General features: G+C 43.3%; 1 long non-coding RNA gene across 1 annotated transcript in view; it reads left to right on the top strand.

Annotated features, from left to right (window-relative positions):
- Positions 1-786: 786 nt before the first annotated feature.
- LOC115336732 overlaps positions 787-13,852 on the top strand; it is a 32,228-nt gene continuing 19,162 nt past the window's right edge. The window contains exons 1-2 of the long non-coding RNA XR_003921889.1: positions 787-870; positions 5,996-6,129. This is a non-coding gene — a long non-coding RNA (uncharacterized LOC115336732). The remainder of the gene's footprint in view (positions 871-5,995; positions 6,130-13,852) is intronic.

Here is a 13,852-nt window from a genome sequence, read left to right on the forward strand (position 1 = left end):
CAAGAAAGGAAACCAGCTCAGATATTAACTCAGAACTCCTGATGAATGCATGCGTACATACATACTTTTTTTTTTTTTTAGCTTTTTTTAATGGTTATGTACGTAATACTGTCATTTTATTATTTTTACTTCAGGAAGGGGGACTTTCTAGGATAATTGGGACTGTTAGTAAATAAAATTTGGAAAATTTTGAAAGGTTGAAGTTAGTATAATTTGTTAGTTTCTCAGGTTACTGTCTCAGGAGGATCTTGATTGATTGTCCTTGTGGTTTAGGTTTCCTGTGGTTAAAATATAAGCTTTTCCCAGCTTTACCAGAATCATCTTTCATCACTCCTGCGAGAGAAGCCAGCAAGAGAAGGAGTGATTCATTTCCCAGGCAATTGTATTGTGCCAGACCTGCTTCTCACTTCTACAGTGCAATCAGCAAGTCATGGTTTTTTAACTGGATCAGAGCAACAAAAAGTCATCTAGAGCCACAATGAGAAGCCCTTAATTTACCCAGTACATGTTTTGTACTTAATTTTAGCAAGCCAAGGCTACAATCCATTTCTATTTCTATTTTCTAAATCCATTTCAATTTTTGATTCTGTAATTGCAGATAACTGCTAACCAGTCTCTTAGAAGAAGCTTGTCTCAGGATGGCCTTGATCTGACATGGTTTGTTCATATTAAACTACTTCGAAACTCACCTGAAAAAAAATTGCCTATCAAAAATATGACAATTTGTGTAAACTCACCGTGGGTAAAATGAAAAACTGTTTCTGATGCATATTGCAGATATTCATTCATACAGAAGAAGCAGATGTGACCTTCCCTTATTAACTCTCGCGATGAGTCATGCTCATCTCTGTGACTGAGCACTCAGACATGGTAAGTCTGCTTGTCTGCTTCAAAGTGTGTTTCCCGATTCTCAGTTTAATTGATCAGACTCTTCCAGCTGGAAGGAGATGGGAGGAGAAAACTGCTCCTGACAGACTGAGGGGTCAGTCCCTCCTTTCTGAGCAGTGAGAAGACCAGCAGCTTCTGCCTGCCCCAGTGCCTGGAGGTTACTGCTGCAGCCCAGGCTTCACAGCAGCTTCTGGGTTTTCTGACTGCTCACTGCCTGCATCCCAGCTAAATGCATTGGACCCTTTCTCAACCACTGTTTGCCAAAGAGACACCATGAAAAAGCATGGCAAAAAAGTGTTAATTCAACATGATATTATTTGTTGTTGATCTCTTAAACTTTCCTGATGGCGCACAGAATGAAATGCAATGCTAGAAGTCAAGGGACCAGGGCCTGAAGCAGAAAACCAATCCCTGTCACTAGCCTAGCCCCAGTCAAAGGAGTTATTTAAATGGAGAGCAGTGAGTCAAAGTGGCCCAGCTGGATTATGGTGTTTGGCTCTTCTCCCTGCTCTCCTGTCACTGTCAGAGCAGGTCCCTCAGTCAGGAACAAGGGCTAGCCAGGGGACCAGAAGCACACAGCATGATTCTCTTGGCAACAGGAAACACTGGCACCATCAACCCTCCAAAATATTTTCTGTTTCTCAAAAGCAGTTGAAGAGCACCTGCTGCATGCATTCTTTGTGAGGCTGCTTTAAGACCAATAGTGAGGGTGGAGGGTCTTGCTAGAGACAACAGGCCACAATAGAGGTACGAAAAAGAAGCTCCAATGGCAATTTCTGGGTTGAGTTTTGCACACAGGAGAATCATAGAACTGTTTAGGTTGGAAAAGACCTTTAAGATTATCGAGTCCAACTGTTAGGGAAGGAGGGAGGAAGAACATAGCCTGCTTCAACTGCAGTGCTTTCACTCAGAGGCACAGAAAAAATCCATCCATTAGTTAGATTCTATATTCACATGCATTAAAAATATCCTCGGAGGTATTTGGCTATGTGGGTGAGGACGTGTGAGCCAGGGAGGATGGAGGAGGAGCAGCAAACTGGGGAGAGGTCAGCAGGATTTGTCAAACACTGTAGCTACTCTTTGCATCTTGGGAATTATCCTTCTCTCATCCTTTCATTTAGGATGAATGTCCTAATCTGTAGCTGAGGAAGCTTAGAAGAAGGGATTTTAAAGCCTTTCATGAGATACACACGACTGCAGGCACAGTGTGATTTTCGTTTTGCACAACAAGGGCGCAGGTACTATCAGAAAAGGGCAGAGCAGTGTTGGCTGTGTAATACATAAAGTATACAGATGATTAACACAGGGAAAATAATTAGCAATCTTTCATCATTTTACTGCTGCTGAGTGCAGCCAAGCCCCTGAGAGCAGCCCATCTCAGAAGCAATATGAAGCCAGCAGAGAGGGTAGGGTATCATGCCTGACACTTGTATTATTTCAGCTCAGCAGCAACACCCTACATAGATGGAATGGCAATTTTCCAACATTAAAGTGGTTTTAAATATGTAAAATGTTTTAAAAGGCCCAGAAGGCTTTGGGCACTCAATGTTCTGGTTAGAATGGCACCTGCTGCCTTAATCCACCATGACCCTGTAACTGTGGCATCTGATCTGGCTGGAGGAGAACAGCTGTGAACCAGGAGTACTGGTGCCTGCAGTTATATTTCTTCAGATGCAGGACTTTGTATTTTCCTTCACTGAACTTCATGAGGTTAATTTCTGACCATTTCTCCAGCTTGTGCAGGTCCCTCTGAATGGCAGTGCAGCCACCTAGTCTAGTCACTCCTTCCAGTTCTGGATCATCTGCAAACATGACAAGGATGGACTCTGTCCCATCATCCAGGTCACTCATGAAGATGTTAAACACTATTGGCCCCAGTATTGACCATGGGGTACACCACTAGTGGCTTGTCCCCAGCTGGACTTTTTGCCACTGATCACAACTTTCTGAGCCCAGTCATGCAGCCAGTTTTCAGACCACCTCGCTGTCCGGTTTTCTAGCCCATACTTTATCAGTTTGTCTACAAGGATGTTTTGGGAGACAGTGCCAAAAGCCTTACTAAAGTCAAGGTAAACAACATCCATTGCTGGATCTGCCCTCCCCTCAGACGCCAAGCAAGTCACCTCATTGTAGAAGGCCATCACATTGGTTAAGCATGATTATCCCCTTCATAAATCATAGTGACTACTCCTGATCACCTTCTTGTCCTTCGTGTGTTTGAAACTTATGTCTAGGATCAGTTGTTCCGTCACCTTTTTAGGGATTGAGATGAGGCTGACCAGCCTGTAAGTCCTCAGATCTTTTTTCTTGGCTTCTTGATGAAGGATTGTCATTTGTTCTCTCCCTGTCATCATGACCATTCAAAGCATGGTCTTGCAATGACATCACACAGCTTCATCAGCACTCGGCCCCATGGATTTATGTATGTCCAGTTTGTCTAAGTGGTCCCTAACCTAGTACTCATCCACTGAGGGTAAGTTTCCTTGCTCCAGACTTTCCCTAGGGTCTCAGGGACCTGGTATTCCTGAAAACTGGTCTTATCAGTAAACACTGAAGAGGGAAGGCACTGAGTACCTTGGCCTTTTCCATGTCATTTGTTACCAGCCCCCTGCACCATTCAGCAGCAGGCCCATGTTTTCTCTAGTCTTCCTTTGATCCTTGATCAGGTACCTGGCCACACAAGGTCCCTAGATCATGGCTGCTCCAAAGAAATACTCCTGCTCTGTGTTGCAGAATGGAAGCCCTCTGCAAAGTGTGGTGGGAAGGGACCAGGCTGCTCTGATGGGTGTCAAACCCAGCAGAACCCTTTGAGGCAAATCAGACTATTTCAGGTCTTGCCTTTCATTGCTGCAGATGATTGTAACTGCTACAAAAAGCATTAGTGAGGCTGTCCCATTTGCTCTTAGTGACTTGTACCTCCTCCTCTCTGGGTTGCCCCTTCTGCTCTTCCTGGCATGGAACCTCAGCAAACTCTGCAACCGTGTCAGATCTTCGAGCAAAGCTTGCTGCACAGTTTCCTGAATCAATGCCTCCAGCATCAGCTTGATTTCCATGTGGAGTATCCCTGTCCTGTAGGATTCCCAAGGGGCTGTGATTCCTAGTAGGGATCTAGGGCTGCTGCAGGAATGCCCAGGCTTCCTGCAAGAGGCCCTGCCTCAGGACTTGCTGCTCCTCACCCTCCTGCCCAGGCCCTGGCTGCAGGGTTGGCAGAGAATGGGGGGCACTGGGTCCTGCAGGTGAAAAGCAGCTGGGCTGAGAGCACAGCAGGTGGGAGGAAGGGGAGCATGAGGAGTTGGAGGAAGCACAGGAGAAGCAGAGCAGGCATCAGGGTGATTTGCTCCTTGATGAAGGGCTCAGAACAGACATTTGCTCCTTCCTAGAGCTCATCTGCATGAGCAGGGGCTTTGGGCAGGTGGTGTGGATGCAGCCTGTCTCTGCACGAGCTCCCACACATGCGCAGCTGTGCACATGTCTATGGGGACAAGCCAGTCCTTACCGTGAGGAAGGTCTTCAACCTGGCTCCAAACTGCACATAAGCCCTCCTATCCCACAGCTTCCAGTGCTACCTGCATGCCTCCCAGGGCAATCAACACTTCCCTAATGGTGCCAACTCCAGTGGATCCTCTGCCCCTGGGCTGTGTGGCCAAGCATGCAGTTACTGACTGTGGGGCTGGAAGGGCAGATGCAGCCCTGAAGTTTGCTGCTCTGTCCACCACAGAGTTCCCACCTCTGCACCTTCCTCTCTGCCCCCATTTTTCACCCATCAAAAATCAAGAGTGACAAGGCCCAGTGCCAGGCTGGCTGGGCTGCCATCCTTTAACACAGGGGTCCCAGTAGGTCCATAGCAGTGGGACTGCTTGAAAAACTTACTCTTCCAGTTCTTCTAATCTTGCTGCTCAGCTTCTCCAAAGCAGACATCCAGTCCTCACAGAGATCAGCTGACAGGAGTTTGCAAGGGATGTTTCAGAGCAAGTCCTGCAATGCCAAGATCTTCAGCTGAGGCTTTGGACATTTCTGCTGGAACATACCTGTGACTTTGCCTCAGGAGGAGGCAGCTTGGTTTTAGTCACCTCCTCTTGCTGTTACCATTGACACTGCCAGAGCAGGCAGCTTCCAGTCTGTGTGCCAAGCAATCTTGCATTAGTCTGTTAACAGGACAGAGCTCTTCTCTGCCTTCCCTTCACTCCTAAATCTCATCACACCTCCCTGAGCAGACTGCTGGAGAAGAGCATGAAGTGAGCTTCCCAGGGGCTTGCCAGTAATCAGGGGCAGAAAAAGAGGAACAGAATAGGAGATAGAAAATTAAAATGCCAATTTTTTCTCAGCCTGAATCATGGAGTTTTGGCTTTACTGCAGCTTTAGCCAGGAGTCCCAGCCAGGTCAAACCCAGTCACTGAAGTGGGCTCTTGCAGGTTCACGAGGAGCTCATTCAACACACATGAAATATCACAATGCAACACACAGAGAACAAGTAAAGGGAAGCAAGTGGAAAAGAGTAAAGTGGTATTAACATAGAAGGAAAGCAACATGAGTTACAATATTTTAAATGCTGGGCTAAAACAGGAATCCCGTGTGGATAAACATTTGAACAAGTACATTTCTGAAACTGAAGATATTGCTAAATATATGTCATAATTCTGCTGGTTTTCAGTAGAGGTAAGAGATTTGTGAAAAAATCTGACCCAGATATCAATACTGATCTATGTGAGGAGTGAATGCAGGTGCTGGTAAATGATCTGAGCCAGGCAGTTTTCTATTGGAAAACAGTGAATTCTGGCTAAATTCTATGATCATATACTGATCTCTTCAACACGTGGATAAAACTGGTGGGCAGCAAAGCAGCCAGCAAGCTTGGGCTTGGCCTGTGATTTGCCCTACAGACAAATATTATTTATTTGATTTCAAAGAGTTAAAACTGATAATGCTGTTAGGATTTTAAACACAGTTTGCATCCAGTAAACACTTTCTACTCTTGCATCTAGAGTGGACGTAACGCTGACAACCAGCACAGTCCTCTTGTATGCAGCAGACTCAAAACTAGCTTTTCCCACTTGGCAGCTTACAAGAAATGCTTCAGCAAAGTCTCCTTCCCTTCATCTGCTTTCAGGCGTTTCAGGTCAGACAGAAACATACAAGCCCCTTAGAAGGCACCTTCCAGCAATGCTAAGACTTCTGCTCCAGGACTGCAGCCCCCCTGGCCTCGAGGTGATCGTGGAGTGGCCTCTCCTGTTTCCTCCTCAGGTGGGTGCTGCACTAGAACAATGAGTCTCATCACACAGCCCATGGGAGCAGATGAGACAGGATGCCAAGAAGAGCCCAGGTGTTTTTTAACATTTAATCTTGTAACTATTTGAAGACATTTAAATTCCTCATTCTTTAAAATTCATGTTGCCATGACAAACTCTGATTACACATAGTTGGTTACAATAATTTTTCTCCTAAGCATAAAATAAAGTAGTAGGTGATCTTTTCAGTCACACTAGCTCCTATACCTATGCAGGTCTCATGCATGCAGTATAATATGCTGTAGGGGACCCTGAGTGAAACAAGCTGATTTCTCAGCTGGAAGCTGTAGAGATACATCAGTACTATGTTGTGCATTATCATCATCAGGAGCATCTTCAGTTTGAAACACAGTCACCTAATAAGTTACAATTAATTTTGAGTACTTCATTCCCTGAAGCCTCATTTCAGTTTTCTTTCATTTTTCCAAATCTATTTTAGAAAACCTTAAAACTATGTTTGAAGGGTTTTCAAGTTAATGCATATTTTTAAAATGTCGAAGGTCTTTAATTTGCTTTGGCACTGCAGAAAAAATACATTATAGCATGGCCAAAAACTTGTACAGGGCAGTTAGTATGGTTCATAACAGCTTCTTCTCTAGCAAAGCCTACATGCAGTGCCTATGCTCCAGCGCTTGGTGGTGTCTTCTGCCAAAATAATGTCTCCGGCTTTGTACAGCACGGTTAAAATGTATGGTGCCAGGAGTAGCTCTCGGTACAGTAAAGATCATCGATGTTGTAAGGGAATCCCCTCTGTTTCTATCAGGTAAGCAACCTCTGAGGTCAGCTACATCTGGCCTCTTGTCTCCACACTGGATTGTCGGTGATAAATCTTTTCCCTTCAGCACATGTGCTGAGGACGTATCTCTCTGTGATCATCATGGGAAGGCACAGGCCTTCTCAGCATGCTGCTCTTTCCTTCAGAAACCACTGACAGCAACACTTCTGCTTGGCATGTGGTAGCTTTATCTGAGACTAATGATTTGAGGCAAGCTTGCTTTGCCTGTGTCTCCCATAAAAGCACATACTTGGCACATTTTTCTTCATGGATCATCTCACCTTATGCAGTTCCCTTGTTCAGCACCTTCCTTTGCTGTAGTCTGTCCATCTAGTGCAGACTGCGGTAATACACATCCAAATGGTAATCCATCTGCTACAGCAGCATGCTCACATCTGTATATTCATGTTGTGCCACAAGTCATGCCTCTCTCTAGGTAAGAAGGACAAGCTCTGCAGGAGGTTAAATTCTGGCACGTTGTCCTTAGATGGCCAGAAGCTCAAGGCAGAGCTTTTCTGTTTTTACAGTGTCTGCACAATTAAGTCATGGGTACTGTGCAGGACAAATATGCCCTGAGTAGCATTTACATCAATCTGGTAGCTTAAAACCACCTTAAGGTTAGTGTAAGCTATCTTTTGAAGCTCCTGTGTACTGCCAATAAGCATGGAGTAGCTACAGTGCAAACAAGAATTGGATCTCTTGTATCTGCCTTTTCTTGTGTCCTTACACTTTGCAAACTCTTGCAAAGTTTGTTGAACCTGTGAGATATGGAAAGGGCATGTTGTTCTAAAGAAAACTGATTTGCTCAGAAAGAGGAAAATCTGACCTGCCTGCAGCAGAGTGTCACAAAGGACACAGAAAGTAAGATTTAACCGTTAGCATAGTCCCATGTAGCACACAGACTGGGACATGTATCACATATCCTTGCTGCTGTGTAAAATGTATGTTTCTCTCTGTTCTTGTGCTCAGAAACAGGGACAGTAAAAATCACTCTGCACCCTAGTATACAAAGGAAGTGATCCAATCTAGGTGTATATGGGGAAAAGAAAGCCTGTAGAACCATCACTCTGGACACTAGTGTTTAGTGCTTCTGTTTCCCAGGAGTTCTTCACAGTGCAGCCCCCAGCTCCAGAACAGGTGGAATGACTGTACTAGCTGAACTTCTGTCCCCATTAAGTGCTGCATCCCATAATGACTACACAGGCAAACAAGCAGTTTTGCAAAGCAATTTCTTCATTACTGAGCTCCAAGTTAAAGGTTTTCCCCCACCCCCTGGCTCTTTCTGTTGCTCCTTCCCAGAGTTTCACGGTATCTTGTAGCCCGGTTGTCTGACAGGTGTTCGGTCCTGTCCTCAAAGCCTGTGAAGGCTCCAACTGCACATTTGTGAATTTACTGTCATTAGTTAGCTCTATGACACAAGCTGCTGCTCTCTCACTTTGGTCAGTGCTTCTTTAAAGACTGATATAATGAGGAGCTTGTTCAAGAGAAGTACAACCCAAGGAAGGAGTTAGATAATTACGCAGAGGTAGAACTTCCTTCCAACCACAAACCAACTGAAAACAAATAACTTCAAGATCTGCCTTCATCTACACTAGTAATTTAAACAGGCTAGGAAACATTCCTTCTCTTTCTCTGAAAAGGCAAATTCCTTTTCATTTCTGCTTTACTTCAAATTAATGGTCCCTCTTCTTCACACATACCAGGTGCATTTTCTTTAAGAGATGATCAGTTCATAGACATCTGCTTAAACCCTGGGTAATTTTCTCCATTTGTATTTTGCTCAGGTTTAATAAAAGGTGTTACCTCCATCCCTTATCTTTGTCCTCAGACATAATGCCCACACCAGTGCTTTTATACTGTTTAAAATTAGACTCATATTTATATTCCAAATAAAGTTTTAATTCCTTTAAATGCTACCCTAAATATTCTTTTAAAACCATGTTCTTCCCAATGCATTCAAATCTTTGAAAGTCAGAGTGATATCTTGGTTTACCAATCTGTTGAAAAAGCCTCTGTTTTCAAACTTGTAAAAGATCTAAGTCATCACTGTCAGCAAGGAAGGGTCTGGGAAAAAAAAAAAAAAAGAAGAAGAAGAAGAGTTTGTTACTATTAAATAGTAAGATAAAACCATAAATACACAGAAACTCTTTGTTGTTTCAGGCTTAAGATCAGAAAACCAGCTCAACCATCAAGGCAATAGCGCTGGTCTGAAGTCCACGGATAACAACAAAAATCCTCCCATTACTTTGGCTGATGTGTGGTAAAGCAGAAACGAAAAGGAATTTGCCTTTTCAGAGAAAGAGAAGGAATGTGCTTCTTCACCAATTCCTAGAAGCCTGATTACTTTCCCATTTAGGGCCTAGAGAGTTACGTAACCTAATCTGAAAAGGTAAACAACTCAAGGTTTTGTTTCAAATAATGGATTCCAGTGTATTAAACTGACAATTAAAATTCTTTTGGGGCAACAAACCCATCAGTAAATTGCTGAGAAGCTTTCTCAGGTGAGCAGTGTCCTCCTTCTCAGGAGTTCGCTTATGCTGAAAAACTCACCAGGTTGATGAAACAGTCAGGTTTGTGCTACTCATCACAGGACAGCTTATGATCAAGAGCTCATGAACTTGTTAGTTTAACTGCACATACATTTCCCACAGTCATCAACCTAATTAAAAACTCGTGTTCATAGCAGACTTTAATTTGTGAATGATAGAAAAGGAAAACCTTGTTTTCTTTTTTATAACCACCTCATGCCTCCATGGCCTCCCAGCATGGCTTAGCCTGGCCTGTAATAGCCCCCAGTGCATTCCCAGGGATGTCACTGGTGAACTCAATAGAGCTGTACTTGGTGAGGGGTTTTCTCATGCGTGCGATGGAGCAGAGACCCATGAAACTTGGCTTGAAGGATATAAAATATCTCTGCCATAGAAATAACTTTCAGCCTTTTGCAAAACTGGCTGAATTCAATGTAACAATTGCCAGATGAAAGACCTTGCGGCACATTTAATGGTAAAATGAAAGACAGGAACATTACGCGCCTGTTAGTTTGGAAAGGAAAGAACTAAGTGGATCATCTTCCTGTTCTTCTGCATAGTTTTCTTTTTCATTATATATCACATGTTCCCCTACAGCTAAGAAAGGGTCAGGAGCAAGGTCTGATACCCAGACCTTCCCATACAGAAGATGATCTTTTATAAATTGAGGGGTGGGAGTAATTATTGGTAGAAGTATTTGAACCAGTCTTCCGAAGTATGTCCTCTGCATGGGTAGTGTAACTCTTCATGAGAAAATACTGAAATATAGACATTCTTGAGAAAAGGAACATGTCTTTGGAGAAAAAAAATTCTCAGGCCCTTTTAGGAGGTCAGAAAAGTAATGAAAATCCAGCTATTAAAGGCAGTCCAGGATGGTCACAACAAGGCCTCAGAGGGACTTGCCTAAAACCAAGCTGAAAACCTGATCCCCTCAGTTAAATGGGTTTCTGTAGCAGAAGCTTTCCTGAGTCTTTCTTGGCTTGAAGGCTGACCAGTTCACTGAGGCCACCATGCACCCACACTGCCAAGATGTTGCTCGTGCAGGCCCAAAGGACAAGGAGTGCAGCACTGTGCTGCTTCTCTTGTGGTTTTCTGGAACCCAGAATTCAGCAGATGGGAAACAGGAGGGTTTAGCAATTTGTTCACATGGAAAAAAAAGCAACTGCTTGTACACTGGGACAAGTGATAAAATGCTGAGTCAGAGATTGGGAAGCTGTGGAGAGGCCAGAGTATCTGTCCTGCATAAGGGTTAAATTATTGCCCCAAACTATTGGAGATATTTATCTACTCCCCTTTAAAAAGACTAGATTTTTATGACAAAACCCTTGAGAAAAATGTGGAAGCTGAAGTGGGAAGCATCTGAGTCCTTTCTTAGTTAACCTGCATAAGAGGAAAGGCAAATTACTGTGGCACATGCCCAGCTTTGCAGGGGGCCAGAATTATTCTGGCCCAGCTGTCCCACGGGGTGCTACCTGCACCCACCAGCAGTGAGGAGTGGCTCTTGATGTAACCAAGAAGAGGCAGAGGCAGGACCTGGTCCCACCTGCAAATCCAAGCTCTCAGGAGCAATGAAGAAGAGCTGTACCACATTAAAAAAAAAAAAAAAAAAAAAAAAAAAAAATTTAGTCATTTGCATCATCCTGATTGCATAGTCCCATTAGAAAGGTGCCTACAAATAATTTGAGGGCTGTAGGTTGCTTGGCAATGGAAAGGAAACAAGAAAAATCTGGAAGGCACTGCACCCCAGAACAGAGGAAGAAGTTCCCAGGAGCACTCAATGTACTCCTGCTCAGTCCTTTCCCTCAAGGGAGACAAATGTGACACACTGGAAAAATTTTATAAGCATGTTGCATGCCCCTGTATGTCAGATCTGGGTTGTTAGAAAAAACAATCAAGAAAGACAAAAACCAACCACGTTCAGTTTAAATCAGGGTGAACAGATGAGCCTTTACTGCCTTAGATGTCTGCCAATATTGGGGGAAGAAAGAGAGAGAAGGAAAGGAAGAAAGAAAGGAGGAAAGAAAGAAAACATTGAAAAAACCTTGGATTAGGAAAGGAAGAATCTTGTATGACAAAATGACTTGAAAACTACACAGAAAAGGGTGAAGCATTAGTGCTGTTTCCACACTTAGATAGAATGAATCCCTGCCCTGATGAAGAATTAGACATCCGCTAGCTAATGCGGTGCTTAAACAACAGCTGACACCAGCTGGACTACAGAGACACCCCATGCTGGAAAACTGTAACCTGGGGCTTCATTCTGGGACAGAGAGTTGCTGTTTCCCTAACAAGTGTGGGCAGGAACGTGTTTCTAGTGGCACCGGCTAGAGCTCTGCTCTGACGTGGAAAAATTGACTATACTAACACTTATCTTTTGCAGATTGTAGCCAGAGGAAAATATACTCAGCTGACAAATAGGCAGTTCATTCTCTTTTTTGTCATAAGTATTTAGCAGAGAGAGAAAGCATTGTGTATACGCAATATGATCAGTCAATCTTGAGAAATACTATTGTTCTCAAAAGCCCAAGAGTGTTTAGAGAACTGTGTTTGTATTCTTACACCCTTTGTACACACGTGACATTTCCTGCTTTTGCAATGTAACAGCAGTATGAGGAAACATTGAGAACACTACAAGAAAAGTTGTCCCCTCACATTACCTCAAAACTCATGAGAATTTCTATGCTAAAAAGGTGAGAGAGCAAGAAAGTGGATAAACTTGAATATTGTGATGCCAAAACAAGTTATTTTTCCACAGCAAATGTTACCAATAATTTTAAAACAGAATGTATTGAAATGAAAGATACATGGCTACCCTCCTCCTTCTCACTTCTTGCTGCCTACCCATCCAGCAAACAGCTAAGGCAGCATTCCAGGACTCAACCAGGAACTCAAGAGAAGGGTCACGTGCAGTGACACAATGCACAGAGATATTTCTTTAGTTTCCTTGTCTCCAGACTCTCTTATTCCCTTACTCATCAGCAATGCAGGAAGTGGGTGAGGAGAAGTCAGTATTGCAGCAATAAAAATACTGATCATGTAGAAAGTGGGTAAGAAGAGAGGTACTTGAGGCAAAAGACTGGAAGTACCTTTACCAAGGACCATGCTAGGTATCTGAGAAGAAAGCTAAAAATGATGAAGATTTCTTTGATGGCATGTGCGGAAGGGAGCTCTTCCCCCTTATAGTGCAGCACTGCACAGCAGGACTGCACACCCTGCTTGGGCAGCCGCTGCTCTGGTACACAGGTGAATTTTAAGAGCACCACCTAAAGGGCAGTGCCTATTAACACAACAAAGCCGGCAAAAAGAGGCTCCTCCTGTGCTTCTTTACCTCGCATTATTTTAATGTGCAGCCACACACAACTACTCAGTTTAAAACTAAAATAGATTATCTCATTTATGTTAGCCATGCAAGTTTTAAGAGTGCGAGTTTTTCTTTGTGCTTGCTTGTAAAACTGTAACACTTGCATTTCCAGGATTTGTTCCCTCTACCAGCCTGATGCATTTTCTTCAAGTTAAAGGGAATCACTGGGCCCTTTGAAATCTTTTCTCCCTTAGGAGGAAGAAAGTCGTTACCTAAAACACATGTTTTTATAGATTTCCAATCTTAACAAGGGTACTCCTCTGAAAGCTAATTTTGAAATCAGTGCATTTATTTTTTTGCTGCCTCCAGGTATCTCAGCAGACCTTATGTACTGGAAACAGAGACAAGTGGTCTAAGAGCATGAAGGCCCTGCCTCTGCCCCAGCTGGCCCATAGGAAAGACAAGGAGTAGAGCTAAAGCCACCTATAGATCAGTTCAACACAGAGGAAACAGAAGGAACCCAGGTTTTCTCCTCCTCATACAATAACTCCTATACTATTTGAAAACAATCAACTAAGTTACCTGATAATATTATAACGTTCTCTCTTAAAATATGGATTTTAATATGTCATTGACATATAGTGTGCTGGGCATTACTCAGCACTTACATGTCAAAGTCATTCATAGCTTAATGAGCACAGCCAGCTACGTACAGAACACAGCAGGAACACCACCAGTGCTGCTACTTCTCGTTAGTATCAATAATGTGCTCTTACATGGAACTACTGTTATAGTTTCCAGACATCCTTATCTCTAACAGGATGTAGCAGGAATAGGAGACATCCTAAGATGTTCCTTACAAATAATCACAAGGTTTGGAAAGCTCCTAGTTTCAGGCCAGGTAGAAAACACAGTGGTTATTTATTCTGTCAAAACACAAATTAGACATATAACTGAAATAAAGTAAGTGATTCAGGTACTTCTGCCAGGTAATGTATTTACTTTGTCTTGTACACTTGGTGATCTGTATAGAATGATTGTCCAGAAAATGCCATAGATTCAGTGGGGTTTATGC

Source organism: Aquila chrysaetos, chromosome Z, assembly GCF_900496995.4.
Source record: "Aquila chrysaetos chrysaetos chromosome Z, bAquChr1.4, whole genome shotgun sequence".
NCBI lineage: Eukaryota > Metazoa > Chordata > Aves > Accipitriformes > Accipitridae > Aquila > Aquila chrysaetos.